We start from the raw sequence: 22,324 nt of genomic DNA on the forward strand, positions 1-22,324 counted from the left end.
TCTAATTTTGGGAACTAGCAGTTAACTATTAGCATATCTCTAGAAAAGTGTACCTTGGAAGAAAGTGCATTAGTGCACCTGTGCACCTCTAACTTCTTCAAAATTCTTTGAATAGTTTGTCAAAAAAAGCACACCAGCATACCAATGCACCAGCACACCAGTGCACCTCAAGGGTCCAAAATTGAAAATTTTTACTATGTATCAAAAATGAAATTCTAGCTTCTAGGTTTTGTCCCCCTTCATACCAAAGCTATGTTTGGGTGCTTGCCCTTGAATTTCTAAATAATCTTAGTGACCTTGGCTACATCCAGAGATTATAAGGCATTATACTTATCCTTGACCTTCTACGTCTAGTTGTCTACCTCTATACGAGTCTCACCAAAATCCTTGAGTTTAATATCCAACTCTAGTAAGGCTTCTTCTGTCCAAAAGGCCTATCAAATGTCTTCATTGGTAGTAACTTCTTCAAAAGTCTTCCTAAATTTTTGCACTACTATCTCTACCAATATCAATTTCTCTCGTGCATCATCTTCAAAAATGTTTAGAATGCATCACTATAATGTTTCTACACTTCAAAAATTCCCTCTCAGGCTTGGTCCTTGAGCCAATAGATCTCTGCATGTAATGATTTCATTACTTTATTACTATCTGCTATCTTTACTATACAATCATCAATCAAATCTAACTCTTCTGCAGTATATGCATCCATAAGCATTCTATACCTATGGCCCTTTATTGCCTGTAACACCTATAAATATCTTGTTTCAAAATTGCTACCATTTTATCCACATTCTCCTACATAACATGAAGTAGCTTCAGATTTCCTTGTATGGTAAGAATGCCCTTCTCCTCAAAAATTTCCCACCATTGCTGATAGGTATTCAAAAATGGATCCAAATGTACCCCTCCCCTATCTCTTCTTCCAATTGCTACACTTAAAGTATCTTTGGGGTGTTCAAGATCCAAAGGACCAAAAAAATTGGCTAAATATCCTTTCAAGATTTCATTTTTCCTTTGAAGTGTTATTAGTTCTTCCCCTTCCTATTCCAAACTTCTAAATACCTCCTTCATCTCCATTGTAACCATTAACGTAGCAGTTTCTAATGTAGGCTTCCCAAGCATAACTTCTCTGATTTGATAATCTTGTGGATCCAAATCTTCTATTTCTAAATCAGGAGGAGGGATATCCACTTGTTAAAATAAATCTTGGTTTTGATCACTATTAATAAATGTTAATTCTCTTACATCTTTTGATGGGGACTCAAGTTTCCTAAGAACCTTAATCAATTCTATCATGTCCTCTTCATCGACATTGAATTGTTTCTTTTTATTTCTTATCATCTCTTTTTGAAACCATCTTGGGATCTGTTCCATTGAATTTTGCCTTTCAAGGATTAAGGAATCATTTTAGCTATGCCTTTTCCCTTATTACTCCTCTCCAGAGTATTTTCCTTTTGTGATGGATCTATACTGAGAGCTTTTGTATCAGTAGAATCCACAGTTCTCACTTTGGTGTCCTAGGAAGTTTGCTGAGGATATTTAACCATTTTTCCTTCTCTATACACTTCATTAATTAATACTTGGTGTGGCTCTTCCTCCTACTCCTTTTGAACTTGTTCTTCTTCCATACTTGGCGGCAAAGGAGTAGCAAAGCTTTTATCTACAACAACCATGACTTGTAATGGGGATTAAGGAGTAATCTCAGGACCTTGTGACTCTAGGGGCATCTGAGTCCAATTTTCTTGTAGGGGCTCATTGGTTGGTGTATCCCTGATCTTATCCCCAATTAGTTCAATTCCTACATGCATGAAATCAAAATTTGACATCTTAAATATATTAGTGCCCTCTACATCCTGCTCATCAATCCATTGTTGCATTTCATCCTCTGATGTGATTGTTTGCAGAGGTTCTTCTAGGATTGGTGATGGTGTAGCAATAGAACTTCTCCTTCTCTCCTATTATGTGGCTCTTGCTAGCAAGGTCCTCCTACTCAAAGGTACATCATCCTCTTCTTCATCTTCCTCAAGAATAGGTTCCAAGATTGATGGGATAGGGACTACTTTCCTTATCACCCTTTGCCTCTTTTTCATAGGAGTCTTGATTTTTCCTCCCTTTTTAGGTACAAAAGGGGATGCTTGTTCTATTTACCGAGGAGGGGAAACATCCTAAATGTCAACCTCTATCTCCATTTGTCTAGGTGCAACTAGTGGTACTTGAGGGTCTACCTGGACTTGTGAAGCTCCAGTATCTTTTAGCCCTTGTACATTTTCTTCTCCTTATAGTAGAGGTGCTAAGATCTCACCCTCTTCTAACTCAACTCTCTGGGAAGAACTTCTTTTTCTCTTACCTCAACCTCCACCTTTCTAAGCTCGATAATAACCCATTGGGCTATCAAGTTGGTGTACTATTTTTGGCCTCACTGGTGATTGAGCTACAAAGGTAGGGATAGTGACTTTCTTCCCTCTACCTTTGGTTGGGTGGGCTTGTGTGTGGAAGATCACTATTTTAGGTATTGGATCAAGCTCAAATGGTTTCTTGATCTAATCCTGTGTCATTTTAATGATGCAGCTCACCCTATGGTAGACATCTGAATTTTCCTCCCTATCAACCTTAGCATTCATAACAGGCCTATCACCTATCTTATCTATGTTAAATAGAGGATCCAACAACTTCTTAGAACCTTGTTGCAATATCTTCAAGGGAATTTTTATCTTTAAGGCCATCTCTACCAAGTAAAACTCCATCCTACAATAATCCCTTATTCAAAAATCATAGTCATTTGTAGCATTCATCCAATGATCCTTGATGGCTTCTTCATGCTGAAATGTCTTCCCCGCCAAATATTGTACTCTCCCTATATTATCAAAACATGGCCATGGAGAATTGTACTCTTCCAAGGGATACTGATCTCATTCACACTCAAAAGAGGAGATACCTTGCCTCTGATCTACCCGAAAAGGTCCTATAACCAATGAATTTTTTATGTTTTTTCCTTACTTTGTCATAAGCAGACAAAATTTGTCAAGAGATCTCCAAGAGAACAAGTCTATCACAAGGATCCCTCGGGAGCTTCATGGGGTTCACTGTTGTAATTTCTACCCTCAGATATGTAAATGTTATGAATTGGATGTAGTATGCTCCAAGTACTATTATCTATACCATTGCATCATCTAATAACCTCTTTACATAATCCCCTTCTATAAATCTAATTATAGCAAATATAAATGCATCATTCACAATTTTGTACTCTTTGCTTTGCTTTGAGAGCTTCTTCTTCACCAGCTAAAGGTACACAATGTATGGCCATGCCTTAGGATCTTGCATGCTACCTCTTTTGTACAACCCTAGATAATCTATTGCCCTTGTGGCTAACAAGTATACCAAATATGAGGTCATATAGAATTTCCTTTTGTTCTTAGCCACAACCAACTACTCACATAAGTTATCACTTAGAGTAGAAGCCCAATCTAGTGGCATTTTTTCTTTCCTTATTGTTTCAATGAAATGTACCATGAAAATATTCAGATGTTCAGCTACTGGTAGACCCATAACTCTGCTCTAATAGAGTATCCAATGTCTTCAATCATATATCCCCTAGTCATGTCTACTTTACTAGTCTTCTTCCCCAAGGGAACTTTTTCTATGAGGTATGTAGACTAAATGATCTTAGAGGCTTCCTCAATGTGTTATCGATACCACCTTTCTGCTTGTTCATAGGAAAGCATGATGAACTAATCTACCCTTAAGGGATGAAATACTTTATCAATATTCTTTGGGCACTGATCAAGGACAATTTATCCTGTTACACTCTTCACTGCCCTCTCCTCGAGGACCAAGTGTTCTACAAGTGTCATGACCAATTTTAAAGATTGTACTGACATTGGGTGGGAAGTTGCATTGACAAGTCCCAATCGGATGAGTGCTAAGATCATTTGTGACCTCTCATTAGGTTTGTTGCAAATCTTCAAGAATTCCCCCAAATCAGCATGCCCCAATTCTATATCTTTAATCTCCAAGTAGTCATCTTGGAACCTCAATTTTGCCAGAATGCCTTGGAACTTGAAGACTATGGGTTTCAATGCCATTTTCTTGACCAAGGAAGCTGAAGAGGATGCCATTGTATCTATACAAGAGGATGCCCATTAGTCTAATATTGAAAAGAATATGGCAAATTCAAACCCTAGTGTTGATATGAACAAGATTTTAAAAAACCTAATTGTCAAAAAACATTAAAGAACCTAGTCTCAAACCTAAAATACATGATTATAATGCACCTGGCACACCTAGAGGGTATGTTAGGTGTGCTAATTTTATTAGCAAAATTCTTTGTACTTAAGTTTTGAAAAAAAAAAAAGTGCACATTAATTAGGTTTAAAAAAACTTCTTAAAAGCAATTCGGGTGTGCACCAACACACCCAGATAGGTGTGTTAATGCCCACTCAAATTGTGGGCAAGTTTTTAATTTTAAGTCCTTTTGAGCTTGAATCAAGTGCACATCAACACACCCAAATAGGTGCATTGATGCACACCCGATTTGGGTTAAATGTTTTAAAATGTTCGTTAGTTTCTCAACAACATTTTTTTTACTTTTTCCCTTTAAGAATTAGGTGTACATTAACATGCCTAGATAGGTGCACTAATGTGCAACTAATTGCATTCTCTATTTGTGGAATGGTTCAAGGGTTCATGTTTGTTTAAGGAATGGAGCGAGGAGCAGAAATGAGTTTGGAAGGCATACCTAACTATGTGTGCAGGTGTGAAGGAAGACCCAAAGATGTAGTGGAGAAAATGAAGGCCCAAATATGCAAAGAAGAAAACAAAAGACAAGGTGAGGAGGGGGTCTCCCCCTCCTTTAAATAGATTTTGGAAAAGCTCAACGCAGCTATGCAACTACACACCTATGCTTACATAATGCATAAAAACCTTTTCCTCTAACCTTGGGCACAATAGCACACCTTAACAAGTGTGCGTAGTACACCAAACATTATTTAATACTAGCTTGTTCTTTGAATCTTTTGAATTTTTGACCTTTAGGTTTTTCTGATGGGCCTGGGCATGACCTCAAGGACTAGGGGAGACCTTGAAATGCATCATACCTCGGACTAGGAGTCCAAAAAGTCAAAATTCAATGTAGGGGATCCCCATTTCCATTAGGAAATGAGGCATGCATTGTGAAACCACAATAGTAAACTTCTTCCTCTAATATGTCATTTAGAAATGAAAATTTAACACCCATTTGATAAACTTTGAAACCTTTGTATGCAGAATAAGTAAGCAAAGTTTTTATTCCTTCCATTCTAACAACATGAGCAAATATTTCTCCATAGTCAATTACTTCTTCTTGTGCATATCCTTTGTAGACTAATCTTGTCATGTTCCTTGTGACTTCACCATTTTCATCTAGCTTATATATGTATACCCACTTGGTGCCAATCACATTTTTGTCTTCTAGTTATGAACTAGAGTCCATGTCTTGTTTTTCTTAATTTGTTCAATCTCTTCTTCCATGGCTTTACTCTAGTCCACATTGTTGAAGGCATCTTTTACTATTTTGGGTTCTTTCATGCTTAGCAAACATGTATCATTTCTCAATTTGTTCCTTGTCATTGGTCTACCATTTTTATCTCCAATTATTTGTGTAGTAGGATGATGTCTCTTGACATATTTGGAAAATCTTAGTTCAGCTCTAGTATCTTCATTTGGTCCATCTACTTCAAAGTCATTAATCACATCTCTGTTAGGTAGTTCAACATCTCTCTCATATACACTAATCTCAAAATCAGAATGTGCCTCAACTTCATTCTATAACTCAACATTTGAATGTAGCTTGGTTCCTAAATACAACTCAACATTCGTAGTATGTGACTCGGCAGTCAGTGAAACTTAGTGTTGATTTGTAGTTTAATTTGCAACATCTTCTTCAGAAAGCATACCCTCATAAAATATACAAATGATTTGTATTCTTTTGATTCCTTCATAGGTTCAGCCTCATATACTTCTATATATTTATCAATTTTCACATTTACACTTTCCACAACTTTGTTAGTGTTAGTATTTAAACACTTATAGGCTTTAATTCTTGTAGAATAGCTTAAGAATATACCTTCTTCACTTTTTGCATCTATTTTACCATTCCTAAAATATTTGAGAATAAAAAATTTGCTTCCAAATACCTTAAAATATTTTACATTGGATGAGTATCCATACCATAGTTCAAAAGGTGTTGAATAAGTACCTTTCTTGACTTGTACATGGTTTAGGGTATAGACAACTGTACTTACAACTTCTCTCTAGTATTTCAAAGAAACATTTTTCTCTATCATGAGTGTCCTAGCACAACCCATTACATACCTATTCCTCCTTTCAGTAATTCCATTTTGTGGAGGGGTTCTAAGAGCAGATGTTTTTCTTTTGATTCCTTTGTCATTACAAAATGTCTCAAACTCATTTGATATAAATTTGCCTCCTCTATCAGATCTCAAACATTTCAAACTTTTACCTATTTCCTTCTCAACTCTTGTTAAGTGCCACTTAAACATTTGGAAAGCATCAAATTTCTATTTATAAACATAACTATCATCATTCTAGAATAATCATCAACAAGTAGCATAATGTACTTATCTCCTTTGTAGCCTTGCACTTCAATTGGTCCACACAAATCAGCATGAAAAATCTCTAGTTTTCCTTTAGAGGCATGAGTCTTACTCTTAAAACTTGACTTTGTCATTTTGCCTAACTGACATTGTTTGCACATTATATTATAAGGCTTCTTCAACTTAGGCAAAACTCTAGCTTTTATCATGTTACTAATACTAACCAACTTATCAAAATTAACATAAAATAACCTCTTCTGCCATAGGCACACATCATCAAATTTTATAATTAGACAAGTAACTGTATATGAGCAATGTTAGTATGCTAATAGAAACCAAATTTAAATAAAGCTTCTACAAACTAAACAAAATTCATAAACTTCAAGATAGACTAAGATGAGCTCTCAATTGAGAATATGAGCCATTAATGGACTCTCTCAATAAGAAGCTCTCTTGTTGAGTAGCTTTATCTAAATGGATAGGATGTATGCTCAAACTTATGCTTCAAAAAGGGCTTCAAATGGATGATTGTGGATTTTTGGTGTGGATAGATGGCTTTAGTATGGATTTGGCTCTCAAAATAGCATTATAACTTTACTTCATGGATTGTGTTATTTTGCAAAGGGGAAGGATCCAATTTATAGGCAAGAGGCTTGAGGGTTTGAGGGCTAAGATGCAAGGATGGGAAAAAGCTTATGGAGGGCTCAGATTGCATGAGAGGAGAGCACATGGATTGTGCTTCCTTATAGCCAATCAAGGAGTGACACATGTCACATGGTGAGAGGATGGAGGAAAGGGGAAGGATGAGTCAACAAAGGAGGCTCAAGGGATAAAATCTTCATAAAGACCCTCATAATGACTTGTAAGAGCAATAAAAGGACTTGTAAGAGTCATTTATGACCTAGTGGACTTCATAAAGTTTTATGGTTGAGATATTTTGAGGGTGATGAGAGCAATTTTGACTTGGGCTTGATTAGGAAGGTTCTAAGCTTGCTTAAGCTTGTGAAAATGATTAGAGGATGGATTAGGATGGTTTAGGATTAGCTTAGGGATAGGCAAGTGGATGGCATTTAATGAAGGTGGGTAAAGGAGGAGATATTTGTTAACTTTGGCTTGGGTTAGTAAGTCTTAACCCATGTTTAGGGAATGTGAAAAGGTTAGGAGGGGATTAAGATTAGGTTTAAAGACATCTTCTAGAAGAGTCTAGATTTTGGATGAGGATAAAGACTTTCTCTCTAGAATTTCCTAGGATGAGGATGAAGACTTTTTAGAAGAGTCTAGAACTTCTTAGGGTGAGGATAAATTAGATTTTTAGGAAATAAATAAAGTTTTATTTATTTCAAGGGTTTGGGTTGAGGAGATATTTATTAAAACTTTTTTAATAAACATGAGGATTAATATTTAATTTTAATTAAATATTTTGAGTTGGGGTTAGGGGTAGGAAATGATGAGATTAGCCTTTAATCGAAATTAAAGAAGGATTAGAAGATTTTGGAAGAGGTTATTGGTCATAAAGAAATTGGCCAAGTTTTGGGCAAAAAATAAATTTTTTATTTATTTTAAGATTTTTGGTCAATTTATTAATTAAATAATTAATAAATAAGAAAATAATGTTTAAATAAGATTTAAACATTTTTGGGAGGGATTCCTTAATTAAATATTTTTAATTAAGATAAAGGGATTTAATGGCATAAAAATTAATTAATTAATTAAATAATTAATTAATTAATTAATGATGATGTCATCAGGACTTTTTCAGAAAATAAAAATACTTTATTTTCTAAAGGTTTTTAGGTGTCTACAGTAACATCCTCTATATCAAGCTAGAATAGATTACTCCTAGTTTGATCACCATTTCCAATCAATTTTCCATCAGTATCATATATCTTAGCAATCTTGTTTTCAAACTCAACCTTACATCCTGAATAATTCATTTGTGACACACTCAATAGATTATAGTTAAGCCCTTCAACATAGTATACATTGTCACATAAAATCTATTCTGTGAGTTTGATAAAACCTTTTCCTTTTATCAAACATGGTGCATGATTGCCAAATCTTACACTATTTCTATCATAACAATTCAAGGTAATTAACTTACTTTTATCTCCAGTCATGTGATGTGAACACCCACTATCAATGATCCATCTGTCATTCTTATTCACACAAGACACAAGTTTAGTTGCAGTAGGAATAATTTAAAAAAATTGAGAGGGGGGAAACAAAGGGGGGTGAATCAGTTATTCAAGGTCCAGATGTATAAATAAAACTTTTCACAACTTAGTGAACCCATACAACATTCATATCCATGCATACAACCACTAGATTATGCAACCACTAAAACTTGTAGGTTACTGTTAAATCAACTTGTAGAAATGTAAAGCATGAAACATAATAGATTCATCAACACACTTGACACGATGATTTACATGGAAACCCAATTTGGAAAAAAACCTCAATAACATGCTACTCCTTTTCACTCTTTTGAAGTGATTCCCTATGAAAGGCCAACCCTAATAAAGGTTACATTACACAATGTTAAATGTGACTCGGATAAGGGATTTCGATCACCTTATTACAAGTGAGTCTTGTTGTAGGACTTTAGGTCATTCACTTGGAAAGTCACCTAGTTAAAGGATTTACAAATGACTATTAGGTCAACCTTAATCTAAAGAATTTACCTTTAACTGAAACAATTGTTAGAGAGTAACAATAAAAGTTTGATCTAATACAACTTACAACTTCTCTTACAGATTACATATCTCTATTCAATCATCAATTCTACTTGGCCTTCATACTTTGCAGCTCTGATAGTTTGTTCACCCTTCAAGCATTAATCTCCTTAAGCCTTCTTGCTTAACATGACATTGTAGACTCTTCTCTTAGGTCACTTGATGAAGCAAAACCCTTAACTCCTTCTCCTCCTTAGGTTTTCACACATGACAACTTTGCTTCATGACTAGACATTCCTATAAATAGGAAATTAGGATATTTTTCGGCTCATTTTCTGTAGTGCCTGCCCCTAGTTCACATTTTGTTATCGTTGTTGAACCCTTTTAGAACTAGTTTTATGTTGTTGGTTAGCAGCATTCTTTTGAGATTATCAGATATTGTGCTATGGATTCAGTTTATTATGTGATGAGATTACTTAGACTCTACATTTCATGTATGTATGATGATTATTTTTAGTGTTCACAATTATTGATGGTGATTATTACATTGCTTTCAATTATTAATGATGATTAGTAAGATGATTTATTACCATATGTGTTTTTTTTATAGATACTTACCCCATACTTGCATGTGTATGATGTGCGTATTTTTCTTGCGTGTTTGCTTTTGTATAGCGTGTCTGATGTGGTTAAGGAAGGGAGTTGTAGTCACCTGCTAGTCGGGATCTACACGATGCACCAATTCTTACCATTGTCTGTTTAGTTTAGTATATATTATGTTTGTACATGCATAGTTTTTATGCAGGTTGCAGGTACCGGGTATCGACTTTCCTAAATTGCCAAGATGAGCATACTCTATCACATTATCTCAATGATAAGAGAGGGGAGATAAATTCTCAAGTCCAAATATCAACTCTTTGAGCCATTTGTCCTAATTGAAAAATTAGGACAAGTATCTGAGTTGGATACCCATCGAATGTGTCGAATGACATATTTCGTGATTTTTAACCCTTTAGATTTATTTTGTATGATTTGTTCTATGATGGATTTTCATATTTTATCTTGGAGGTCTATGATGAATTTTTCATTAATTAAGTCTTAATAAATAGATCTAATTAATAAATTATTTATTTGAGAAAATTAATAAAATATCATGATCTTTGATATTTTGATTGTAATTAATTAAATGTGAATTATTGGGAAAAAGGAATTAAATAAAAAAAAATTAGAAATTAAAATTAATAATAATTATAAAATAATTATAAAGTAATAAATAAAATAATAATAATAAAAGTTATAAAAATTAAAATGAAAGTTATAAAATTTAAATAGAGATTATTTAAAAATTAAATTAGAGTTATAAGCTTACATGGGAATTAACATGTGTCAACAACACGGGGGTTAGTGCATCAATTAAGCACAAGGTGTCTACAATTCTATGACTCATCAAAAAAGAATTGGAAAAGACCCACATTTAGTTGGTGACACTTTTCAACAGTTTCAAGAAGCATTCCAAAAGTTTCTTGAGAGATCTTGATATTCAGGCATTCATAGAAGCTTAAATGAAAAGCTTAATGAAAGCTACAAGCTTAATGGAAGCCTCGAGCTACAAGCTAAAAAAAAATAGAAACTTCAAAGCTTACATGCATGGGAGAAGATTCATATGCTCATATATTTTCTACTTGCTTCTATGCTCCTTCTAGCTCTTCTAATCGCTTGGAGGATTCGATCGGCTTGAATTCTTGGAAGAATTGTGAATGATGGAGAAGGAAGGTATTTTCTATAGACTTATGAGGCATGGCAAAATAGCATCAGTGTCCAGGTGCACTCGTGATATTCTCATATTCCCTTTGCACTCTTTCTCTTCCTGTCTTCATCATATCTGTTTTATGTGTCTGAATACTCTTTGTATTTGAAATTGGAATCTAGATATTTTATTTGGATGAGAAGAAAACGATAAAAAAAACTTAGATCCAATTAAGGAGAAATAATTAGATCTTAATCAGGTTTGGGTTCGAATTAGAATCAAATTGAAATAGATTTGAAAATAGTTTCAAGATTTATGGCCAAATCTATTAGTGAAATTATTGTATAAATTTAAAGAACAATTACCTTTTTAAGAAAAAAATTTTATTTGTCCTATCGCTGCCCCTTGGATAGACCCGAACTTAGTTATTCATAATTTTTTATCGAGATTGAATTTATTCGATCGCTCCAGTTAGAAGTGGTGCAACTTGGCCCTCTCCAACATATTTAAATTTCAGCCCGATCCAACGGTTCATTAGAGAGATATGGCCGTCGTACTGGAACTGTTTTATTCAAGGACAGATATTTCTCTATTTCCCATAACCAAGAGTTTTTTATGCTTAAACTTCACAAAAATAATATATCAAAGCATGGAATGAATTAAAGATATTATTGAAATCTTCCCTTATTAGAATTTTATTAATATGCATTAGTTTTATATGATTTATTATCTAATCTAATTAAATCAAATTTAATTAAGATTAGTTAATAGTAGAAGAAGTGTAATTAATTATTAGTCAATCTAAGTAAATAGATTTTTTAAATGAGAGAAAAAAAATTTAAAAAAAAATTTAATATAGTTTATATAGTGGACTTTTTATAATGTATATTGGATACTATTTAATATATATTAAACAATTTTAGAGTTGTTTAATGAAGATGATAATGTTAAGAATTTGGAGATTATTCATGTTAAAATTTACAATGAGTCTTATTGGTTTGTGATAGGGATCTCTTTCAAACAACATTTATATAGACAAAATATTATTAGAATAATTAGAAAATGAAGTCTAATGGTTGATTTTAACATTGATTAAATAATTGTAAGATGATAATTTATATTATGTTGATTTAAATTTAGAAACTTTGAATGATATTGGATTAAGACTGAATTATTATGTTATTGGTTAATACGTTTGAATACCTTAATGGAGTTAAGAGTTAGCCAAATATTAACTAATGAGTTTATGGAAGAATTCTATAGATCGAGTATGTATAGTTTAAGGAGTTTATTATTTATTAATGTTTGTAAGGACTAGCAAACTATTAATAAATATTGGTTTAAATAGATATCAACAAATTTGATTAGAGTTAGTTTAGTGGAGATTATTTATTGATTGAAGTTTGGTAAAAGATAATAATGTTTGGAGTTGGATTATAATTGATTTTTAATCAATTGATATTCATTGAGTTGATATTATAACTATGATATTAATAATTAAATTGTGTGATAGAGTCTTATTTGAAAAGATTAATGATAATACGAATTTGTTAAGGGAATATTGGTATTCTTTGAAAGAATGACGAATGTGGTCACTATAGATTTATTAATAAGATTTTCAATATAGCTTGTTATTAAATATTAACAAGTTATTATTATTGAACTATAAATATGAATATTTGTGAACTAAATTATAGATTACTTTTAACTTACAAAATTATAGTTAGTTATTAATCAACTGATATTAATTGGAACGTTGCTATGATTATGTAATTATTAATTAAATCAATCAATGAGAGTTAATTAGATTTAATTAACAATTAAGTTAAGTAATAAAAATTTAATTGATATAATTCTTTTAATAAGATTGTAGAAATATTGATATCAAGTTGATAGGTCTTATTCTTATGACTTGAATGATGACCTTAGATATTTAATGCTGAAGACTTAGTAATATTTAATTGAGGACTATTAGAATATAGACCTATGTTAATTGATTTATGTAATTGATCATTTTAATAAAGTTATAATCTCTTATTCGAATAATGATAATTGGTCCTCTTATAATATAACGAATAATGATCCTAAAAAAAGTTGAAAGGTTAATCAATTAGAATATGGATCATGGTTAAATATAAATGACAATTTAATTAAAGGTCAGTGATGATCATTTTAATGAGTAAATATTTATCCTTAAGTTATTCTTAGAATGTAATTCTTAATAATGGAAGGGTAATGCTATCGGAGAACAATTGGGTTGACTTGTAGGTCAAATGATAAAACTTAAAACACTTAAAGTATACTTGTAAACAGAAAATTGAAAACCCCTACACATTATTCAACTATATGAATTTAGTAAACCAAAATATGTGTTTGCATCGTGTATTCTATATGCTTCTTGTTTTGGATTTTGGGTTGACTAGTGTTGACCAGTCCTAGGTTGTTACCAGAGGCTCAGGGGTTATGAGATGTGATGGCATGTTGATCTTATTTGGTCTTGATCTTTATAAGCTCAACCATGGTTATGTGATCGTATGCTCTATGAAATGTTTGTATTTGTTCTTCAGCCTTCATGTGTGAAGCTGAGATGTATATATATCTGAGATACTTGAGCTAATCATTTTTGAGTCATCGATCAGTTATCCTTGGATTACTTTTTAGTCGTCATGATGGGACTGAAATGTGAATTTATTTCTTGATGATGTCATGTTGTGACATGTTTGACTCAACCATTTTGGAGTCTTCGATTAGTATGATTTTGAGATATTCTTGGTTGCTTGTTGAGAACCAATGGATATTGTGATTTATCTTGAGATATATTGTGGTTATTGAGAACCAATGATTATTATGATTATCAATGATGCCTTCAGTTGCCAATAGAGAACTGTTGTGGTCATGATTTTTTATTGATGTTTTTTCAGATGCTCATGGAGATTTGATGATTCTTATCTTGAAGATTTGATGATTTTTATTATGGATATTTGATTCTTTTATGCATATTTGATGATTTTATTATAGATTATCTTTTATGATTTTGAGATTTATGATTCTATGAGCTTAAGGTAGGTAATCTACTTGTAGTGTCGGGAAGTGGCTTGCAATGGGGGCCGGGGCCTTAAGTGGCTGCCAGGGTAACTCATTGTAAGTTTTGTTAATAAGTGATAACATTTACACACTAAATGGAGATTAAATGAACTTGAAAAGATAATTGTTGATGTTCTCGCCCATGCCTTGAGTGCTTGTACAGGTTAGGATGGGAGTAGTGAGAACGCATGGTTGCGACCATGCATTCCGTAGTATGCCTCATCAGTACGAGAGGATACTAGTGGCCGCATGAGATCAGTATAGACCCATGGAGTTTAACTAACTACCAGGGTAACTTGTACGTGATAAATGCGATGACACTTTTTCGCTTGCAGAGTAGGTTTCCTACATGTCATTGTGTGCCTCTAAGAATTAGATGTCAACTTTGTGTGTGTTGGAACCTTTGAGTTAGTATACTTTTAGGATTCCTGAACTTTTTATGCTATGTGTATTGATATACTATTTGGAACTTGAGATTATCTCATCAGCACGGTGGGAGTGGACCACTTAGGTTCCATGCGGTCAGGTGGTAGTGTATTTTCACTTTTATCATTTGAGATCCGTCTGAGACACCGTGGCTGGAGTATCCTTGGTTGGTATTTATTCTTCATTATTTTTTTGGAGCATTATGATAAATAATATACCTTATGATGAATGTATTTACTAGTATGTTTCTTATATTGATGATTTTCTTTACTTTGCATATGTTAGTTGATGATTTATTATGCTTTACTTTGCATGTTAGTAGGATGTTTTAGGAGTGACATTCTTACTATGTTAATACTGATGATCTCTTCGATGCTTTGAAATATTATGCACGGAGGGATGGCTAAGATCCACGATGGTCTAATGATGTTATTTATGGTTGGGAGGATCTGTACACTTAGTTAATTATGTTTGATCTTTATGATGGATGTATATGTATTCTATGATGATGTATCATGTGTATCATGTGATTGTCTTTGATGTATCATGGATTAGAATAGGATGACGTACCTTATTTCACATATGTATATTCTTTTAAAATTTCATACCATGTGACATGTATAGTGGATGAATGAGCATTTGAAATGTAATATTTAAACATTGGACTTATCATTATTATTTCATGTGGATGTTGTACTAGATGGACTCATGTATGTTAGTTAATTTAGATGTAATACAACATTAAGAGATCTTTAAAGAAAGTAGCCTATTATGTATATATGTTATGTTTATTTTCATTTGAATTGTTGCTATTGCTTCTGCAAATGTTATGAATAATTTTATCTTTCATGTTTTAAAAAAAAAATTGTTTGGCAAACTTTGTAAAAAATTTGGATCCCTTGGCAGGGCATTACATTTGGTATCAGCCCGAGTTTCAACATTGAGAGCTCTGGGTATATTGGAATGCTACTAGTTATTAACTAGTTGAATAAAACAAAAACTTAAAACTATCATGTGTATCTTTTTCAAACTGAAAACTTGAAACTAAGTGAATTGAAATAGAATTTAAAACTGTTACTTGCATTTTTTTTATATTTCAACACTTAGCTTTTAAAACTAAAAATTTTACTGAAAATCTAAACGAAGGTAAAACTAAAAATTGAAACTCATTCTAGCTACAAAACATGTATCTTTTATCTATGTTGTAAGGTAGTAAACCTCTGTTTATCTTTGCAATCATTAAGTTGCTCTTATTTAGAATGAATTAAGGAATCTATTTTAGTAGTTGTTAAAGGAATGAATGTTGGATCAATGTAGTTTTTGGTTTACCATTAAACCAGACTCATATTGCTCTGAGGGTGTTGTAATATCCTCAATAAAAATATGTTTTCCTACAGAGGGAAAAGGTTCAATGGGACCCACATAGTGAGTATCTTAGTTTTTCATTCATGTAGGCTTCCAGGAGTAAGCCTAATCCTAAGGGGGGTGGATGTAGTGCCTGCCCCTGGTTCACATTTTGTTATCGTTGTTGAACTCTTTTAGAACTAGTTTTATGTTGTTGGTTAGCATCATTCTTTTGAGATTATTAGATATTGTGCTATGGATTCAATTTATTATGTGATGAGATTACTTAGACTCTACATTTTATGTATGTATAATGATTATTTTTAGCGTTCACAATTATTGATGATGATTATTACATTGCTTTCAATTATTAATGATGATTAGTAAGATGATTTATTATCATATGTGCTTTCTTATGGATACTTACCCCATACTTGCATGTGTATGGTGTGCGTGTTTGTCTTGCGTATTTGCTTTTGTATGGCGTGTCTGATGTGGTTAAGGAAGGGAGTCATAGTCACCTGCTAGTCAGGATCTACATGATGCACCACTTCCTACCATTATCTATTTAGTTTAGTATATATTGTGTTTGTACATGCATAGTTTTTATACAGGTTGCAGGTACCGGGTATCGACTTCCTTGAATTGTCAGGATGAGCGTATCCTATCACATTATCTCAATGATAAGAGAGGGGAGATAAATTCTCAAATCCAAATCTCAACCCTTTAAGTCATTTTTCCTAATTGGAAAATTAGGACAAGTATCTGAGTTGGATACCCACCGAATGTGTCAGATGACATATGTCGTGATTTTTAACCCTTTAGATTTATTTTATATGATTTGTTTTATGATGAGTTTTCATATTTTATTTTGAAGGTCTATGGTGAATTTTCCATTAATTAAGTCTTAATAAATAGATTTAATTAATAAAATATTTATTTGAAAAAATTAATAAAATATCATGATCTTTGATATTTTGATTGTAATTAATTAAATGTGAATTATTGAGGAAAAGGAATTAAATAAAAGAAAACTAAAAATTAAAATTAATAATAATTATAAAATAATTATAAAGTAATAAATAAAATAATAATAATAAAAGTTATAAAAATTAAAATGAAAGTTATAAAATTTAAATAGAGATTATTTAAAAAGTAAATTGGAGTTATAAGCTTGCATGAGAATTAACATGTGTCAACAACACGGGGGTTAGTGCATCAATTAAGCACAAGGTGTCTACAATTCTATGACTCATCAAAAAAGAATTGGAAAAGACCCATGCTTAGTTGGTGACACCTTTCAGTGGTTTCAAGAAGCATTCCAAAAGTTTCTTGAGAGCTCTTGATATTCAGACATTCATAGAAGCTTAATGGAAGCTACAAGCTTAATGAAAGCCTCGAGCTACAAGCTAAAAATAAATAAAAACTTCAAAGCTTACATGCATGGGAGAAGATTCATATGTTCATATATTTTCTATTTGCTTCTATGCTCCTTCTAGCTCTTCTAATCACTTGGAAGATTCGATCGGCTTGGATTCTTGGAAGAATTTTGAATGATGGAAAAAGAAGGGATTTTTTATGAACTTCTGAGGCATGGCAAAATAGCATCAGTGTCCAAGTACACTCGTGATATTCTCATATTCCCTTTGCACTCTTTCTCTTCCTGTTTTCATCATATCTGTTTTATGTGTTTGAATACTATCTGTATTTGAAATTGGAATCTAGATATTTTATTTGGATGAGAAGAAAATAATAAAAAAATCTTAGAACCAATTAAGGAGAAATAATTAAATCTTAATCGGGTTTGGGTTCAAATTAGAATCAAATTGAAATAGATTTGAAAATAGTTTCAAGATTTATGACCAAATCCATTAGTGAAATTATTGGATAAATTTAGAGAACAATTACCTTTTTAAGAAGAAATTTTTAATTGTCCTGTCACTGCCCCTTGGATAGACCCAGACTCAGTTATTCATAACTTTTTTATCGAGATCGAATTTATTCGATCGCTCTAGTCAGAAGTGGCACAACTTGGCCCTCTCCAACATATTTAAATTTCAGCCCGATCCAATGGTTCATTAGGGAGATATGACCGTCATACTAAAACTGTTTTATTCAAAGACAGATATTTCTCCATTTCCCATAACCAAGAGTTCTTTATGCTTAAACTTCACAAAAATAATATATCAAAGCATGGAATGAATTAAAGATATTATTGAAATTTTCCCTTATTAGAATCTTATTAATATGCATTAGTTTTATATGATTTATTATCTAATCTAATTAAATCAAATTTAATTAAGATTAGTTAATAGTAGAAGAAGTGTAATTAATTATTAGTCAATCTAAGTAAATAGATTTTGAATGAGAGAAAAAAAATTTAAAAAAAAATTTAATATAGTTTATATAGTGGACTTTTTATAATGTATATTGGATACTATTTAATATATATTAAACAATTTTAGAGTTGTTTAATGAAGATGATAATGTTAAAAATTTGAAGATTATTCATGTTAAAATCTGCAATGAGTCTTATTGGTTTGTGATAGGGATCTCTTTCAAACAACGTTTATATAGACAAAATATTATTAGAACAATTAGAAAATGGAGTCTAATGGTTGATTTTAATATTGATTAAATAATTGTAAGATGATAATTTATATTATGTTGATTTAAACTTAGAAACTCTGAATGATATTAGATTAAGACTGAATTATTATGTTATTGGTTAATACATTTGAATATCTTAATGGAGTTAAGAGTTAGCCAAATATTAACTAATGAGTTTATGAAAGAATTCTATAGATCGAGTATGTATAGTTTGAGGAGTTTATTATTTATTAATGTTTGTAAGGACTAGCAAACTATTAATAAATAATGGTTTAAATAGATATCAACAAATTTGATTAGAGTTAATCTAGTGGAGATTATTTATTGATTGAAGTTTGGTAAAAGATAATAATTTTTGGAGTTGGATTATAATTGATTTTTAATAAATTGATATTCATTAAGTTGATATTATAACTATGATATTAATAATTAAGTTGTGCGATAGAGTCTTATTTGAAAAGATTAATGATAATACGAATTTGTTAAGGGAATATTGGTATTCTTTGGAAGAACGATGAATGTGGTCATTATAGATTTATTAATAAGATTTTTAATATAGCTTGTTATTAAATATTAACAAGTTATTATTATTGAACTATGAATATGAATATTTGTGTACTAAATTATAGATAACTTTTAACTTACAAAATTATAGTTAGTTATTAGTCAACTAATATTAATTGAAACGTTGCTATGATTATGTAATTATTAATTAAATCAATCAATGAGAGTTAATTAGATTTAATTAACAATTAAGTTAAGTAATGAAGATTTAATTGATATAATTCTTTTAATAAGATTGTAGAAATATTGATATCAAGTTGATAGGTCTTATTCTTATGACTTGAATGATGACCTTAGATATTTAATGGTGACGACTTAGTAATATTTAATTGAGGACTATTAGAATATGGACCTATGTTAATTGATTGATGTAATTGATCATTTTAATAAAGTTATAATCTCTTATTCGAAGAATGATAATTGGTCCTCTTATAATATAACGAATAATGATCTTTAAAAAAGTTGAAAGGTTAATCAATTAGAATATGGATCATAGTTAAATATAAACGACAATTTAATTAAAGGTTAGTGATGATCAATTTAATGAGTAAATATTTATCCTTAAGTTATTTTTAGAATGTAATTCTTAATAATGGAAGGATAATGCTATCGGGGAACAATTGGGTTGACTTGTAGGTCAAATGATAAAACTTAAAATACTTGAAGTATACTTGCAAACAGAAAACTGGAAACCCCTACACATTATTCAACTATGTGAATTTAGTAAACCAAAACATGTGTTTGCATCGTGTATTCTATATGCTTCTTATTTTGGGTTTTGGGTTGAATAATGTTGACCAGTCCTAGGTTGTTACCAGAGGCTCGGAGGTTATGAGATGTGATGGCATGTTGATCTTATTTGGTCTTGATCTTTATAAGCCCAACCATGGTTATGTGATCGTATGCTCTATGAAATATTTGTATTTGTTCTTTAGCCTTCATGTGTGAAGCTGAGATGTATATATATCTAAGATGCTTGAGCTAATCATTTTTGAGTCATCGATCAATTATCCTTGGATTACTTTCTAGTCGCCATGATGGGACTGAAATGTGGATTTATTTCTTGATGATGTCATGTTGTGACATGTTTGACTCAACCATTTTGGAGTCTTCAATTAGTATGATTTTGAGATATTCTTGGTTGCTTGTTGAGAACCAATGGATATTGTGATTTATCTTGAGATATATTGTGGTTATTGAGAACCAATAATTATTATGATTATCAGTGATGCCTTCAGTTGCCAATAGAGAACTGTTGTAGTCATGATTTTCTATGGATGTTTTTTCAAATGCTCATGGAGATTTGATGATTTTTATTATGGATATTTAATGCTTTTATGCATATTTGATGATTTTATTATAGATTATCTTTTATGATTTTGAGATTTATGATTCCATGAGCTTAGGGTAGGTAATCTACTTGTAGTGTTGGGAAGTGGCTTGCAATGGGAGTCGGGGCCCTAAGTGGCTGCCAGGGTAACTCATTGTAAGTTTGGTTAATAAGTGATAACATTTACACACTAAATGGAGATTAAATGAACCTAAAAATATAATTGTTGATGTTCTCGCCCATGCCTTGAGTGCTTGTACAGGCTAGGATGGGAGTAGTGAGAACATATGGCTGCGACCGTGCATTCCGTAGTATGCCTCGTCAGTATGAGAGGATACTAGTGGCTGCATGAGATCAATATGGACCCGTGGAGTTTAGCTAACTATCAGGGTAACTTGTACATGATAAATGCGATGACACTTTTCTGCTTGCAGAGTAGATTTCCTACATGTCATTGTGTGCCTTTGAGAATTAGATGTCGATTTTGTGTGTGTTGGAACCTTTGAGTTAGTATACTTTTAGGATTCCTGAACTTTTTATGCTATGTGTATTGATATCCTGTTTGGGACTTGAGATTATCTCTTCAGCATGGTGGGAGTGGACCACTTAGGTTCCACGCGGTCAGGTGGTAGTGTATTTTCACTCTTATCATTTGAAATCCGTCCGAGACACCGTGGCTGGAGTATCCTTGGTTGGTATTTATTCTTCATTATGTTCTTGGAGTATTATGATAGATAATATACCTTATGATGGATGTATTTACTGGTATGTTTCTTATATTGATGATTTACTTTACTTTGCATGTTAGTAGGATGTTTTAGGAGTGACATTCCTACTATGTTAATACCAATGATCTCTTCGGTGCTTTGGAATGTTATGCACGAAGGGATGGCTAAGATCCACGATGGTCTAACGATGTTATTTACGGTTGGGAGGAACCGTGCACTTAGTTAATTATGTTTGATATTTATGATGGATGTATATGTATTCTATGATGATGTATCATTTGTATCATGTGATTGTCTTTGGTGTATCATGGATTAGAATAGGATGATGTACCTTATTTCACATATGTATATTCTTTTAAGCCTTCATACCCTGTGACATGTACAGTGGATGAATGAGCATTTGAAATGTAATATTTAAACATTGGACTTATCATTATTATTTCATGTGGACATTGTACTAGATGGACTCATGTATGTTAGTTAATTTAGATATGATGCAACGTTAAAGGATCTTTAAAAAATGTAGCCTGTTATGTATATATGTTATGTTTATTTTCATTTGAATTGTTGTTATTGCTTCTGCAAATGTTATGAATGGTTTTATCTTTCATGTTTTAAAAAAAAAAAATTGTTTGGCAAACTTAGTAAAATTATTTGGATCCCTTAGCGGGGCATTACATTTTCTATCATCCAAATTAGGGTTCAAATGGATTAGGCAGGATATAATGTATATACCCCATATCTCACATCTCTTCTAAAAACATCTTCTAGAATCCATTTGAATTTTTTTAAAAATGGTTTACATCAAATTCTATGCCACCAGCTCATCATCCTTATCTTCCACCTAGTTCACAAAATTTAAGAAAATAAACTTGTTGGCTCAAATTCAACAAATCTTTGATATTTAAAATAATGTAGCAACTCTATATTATCAACTGTCTGATGCTTGGCACATACTGCATTGTTCAACATCCTCTATAAAATCACTCGACATCAACTAAAATTTACTGAAGCTTGGCATCAACTGATCTTTACTCAGCATCAATAGTCTTGTGTGGAATTCACTAGAATTTTTCTTTTACTCAGCTCCGACTAATTTTTTGCTCGACTTGCACTGACTTTGCTCGGCACCTACTATCCACTCGATTAAGCTTGGTAGACAAAATTTGTGTAACTTGTTCTTCTATACTTTCTAAGTGTAAACAACCTTTGTAACCTTAAGTAGA

General features: G+C 32.0%; 1 pseudogene; it reads left to right on the plus strand.

The window, feature by feature from the left end:
* The window catches only part of LOC149580351 (uncharacterized), a 41,218-nt pseudogene that overhangs the window by 16,889 nt on the left and 2,005 nt on the right, over positions 1 to 22,324 (plus strand).

The sequence above is a fragment of the Cupressus sempervirens genome, chromosome 1, assembly GCF_028749045.1.
Source record: "Cupressus sempervirens isolate cs-2001-9-10 chromosome 1, ASM2874904v1, whole genome shotgun sequence".
Classification (NCBI taxonomy): Eukaryota; Viridiplantae; Streptophyta; class Pinopsida; order Cupressales; family Cupressaceae; genus Cupressus; species Cupressus sempervirens.